This window comes from Cervus elaphus, chromosome 11 (genome assembly GCF_910594005.1).
Source record: "Cervus elaphus chromosome 11, mCerEla1.1, whole genome shotgun sequence".
Lineage (NCBI taxonomy): Eukaryota > Metazoa > Chordata > Mammalia > Artiodactyla > Cervidae > Cervus > Cervus elaphus.
In genome coordinates this window covers 19,560,429-19,562,544 of record NC_057825.1, presented here as the reverse complement: position 1 = coordinate 19,562,544, position 2,116 = coordinate 19,560,429, and the positions used below count along the sequence as shown (strand labels likewise).

Below are 2,116 nucleotides of genomic sequence, written 5' to 3'. Positions count from 1 at the left end.
AGAAAGTCTGGGGAAGATGCCTGAATGTGCCTGAAAAAATGGCAGAAGGTAAAGGAACAAAACAGTGAATATGTTGTTCAATAAAGTTCTTATTGAAAAATGTGTCTCTTATTTTTTTAAACTTCAAAACCAATGGAAATTTTGGGCCAACCTATAAATGAGAACTCTGGATTTTCTGAGAAATTTTTCTATAAACTGAAAACTGCTCTGAAAAATCAAGTCTATCTGGTGGTTTAGATGGTAAAGAATCTGTCCACAATGCAGGAGACTTGGGTTCGATCCCTGGGTCAGGAAGATTCCCCTGGAGAAGGAAATGACAACCCATTCCAGTATGCTTGCCTGGAGAATTCTGTGGACAGAGGAGCTTGGCGGGCTATAGTCCATGGCATCGCAAAGAGCTGGACACGACTGAGCGACTGACACCTTCATTCAGATAAACTGGTACCACACAGACCCTGGCCATCCAGATGTAAGAAGGGTCTCACAGGCCCCCTGAGAAATAGGTAGCAGTACTATCTTTGCTGAATCCTGCAGGTAGACTAGGAGGGAGGAAGGGTCCCAAGGTGGGTAGGGGGCAACAGTCAGAGGGCTCAGGGCTGAGGATTTATTTCAACATATAAACAACTGGTATGGCCCTAGCATCTGAATACCTGCTCCAACTAGCACTAATATGGTTGTTATTTTATATATGCATGCATGCTTAGTCACCTCAGTCGTGTCTGACTCTTTGAGACCCCATGGACTACCAGACTCCTCTGTCCATGGGATTCTCCAGGCAAGAATACTGGAGTGGGTTGCCATGCCCTCCTCCAGGGGATCGTCCTGATCCAAGGATCAAACCAGTATCTCCTATGTCTCCTGTGCTGGCAGGTGGGTTCTTGACCACTAGCACGACCATAAATAAAAGGCAAAAATGAAGTACACAAAGAAATGACAGCTCTGGAAGGTAGATAGTGTTTCCCTGTTTTACACATGAAGAAACTGAGGCCTAGGAAAGTTGCAATTGTTCAACAGAAAACAGTTCAGATCTTGGGACTTGAACCAAAGACTTTCTGCCTCAAAACCCAAGCTCTTCTCAGAGGAGAAAGAGCTGTTTTGCATGAGGCTGCTGCTGACTAGCTAACCAATCACTGGTCTACTTCTCAGTGAAGGTGGGTCATGAAGCTGGTGTTTGCAAAATGCCCTAAGGACAGTTCTGCTTGTGCACAAGCTTGGAGCTTCTGCCTGACTTGGCCAGTCACTGGGCAAGTCTTTTCTTTCCCTTTGCTTCACTTTGAACATGGATATAGTCAGCATCATAAGGACACTGAACGCTATCATCAGCCCTCTCATTTTATAGATGGAAAAAAGTGAGATTCAGAACAGGGAGGCAAGGGACTTCACTGGTGGTCCAGTGGTTGAGAATCTGCCTTCTCATGCAGGGGACGTGGGTTCAATCCCGACGTGGGTCGGGAAACTAAGATCCCGCATGTGGCAAAGCGACTAAGCAACTAAGTTCCACTAGAGAGAGCCCGTGAACTGCAATGAAAACCCAGCCCAGTCAGAAAGAAAGAAAAAGAAAAAACAGGGAAACAACTGAATTCCCTGGCAGTCCAGTGGTTAGGACTTTGCACTTCCACTGCAGGGGCACAGGTTCGATCCCTGGTTGGGGAACTAAGATTCTGCATGCCATGTGGCACGGCCGAAAAAAAAAAGAACAGGGAAACAGCAGAACAAGGAAGAGCCAGGGCTAGAAACCAGGCCTCCGGATGCCCGCTGCCTGCTGTCTTGGCAGGGTGCAGGTCAGGACACAGTAATTGTCACTCCCCAGGCTCCAGTGCACACGTGCAATTAAGCGGTCGGGAGCCGTCTCCCACTCCGGTCAGCAGGCCAGGCCACAAGGCCACTCTGTGAGCTGCACTCGATGATGTCACTGGGAGTTGTCCACCTGTGACTTCACGGAGGTGTGAGGGTGTCGCGTCCACCTCCCCTGTGTTTCAAATCTGCAGCTCAGCATCTTTCTGGATCCTTCGTTCACAAAAGTGATGCTTAACTGTGAGTCCATTTCGAGTAATAAGGGGTTTGGTTTTACGACAGGAAGAACTGCCTTTGTCCAGCAGCAGGAAAAAGCGGTTTT

The 2,116-nt window shown here is 47.8% G+C and overlaps 1 non-coding gene across 1 annotated transcript; it reads left to right on the top strand.

Moving 5' to 3' along the window:
* The first annotated feature begins 1,581 nt into the window (after positions 1 to 1,581).
* Positions 1,582 to 1,653, top strand: TRNAG-UCC. The gene has a single exon. It is a non-coding gene; the product is annotated as a tRNA-Gly (tRNA).
* Positions 1,654 to 2,116: the final 463 nt, after the last annotated feature.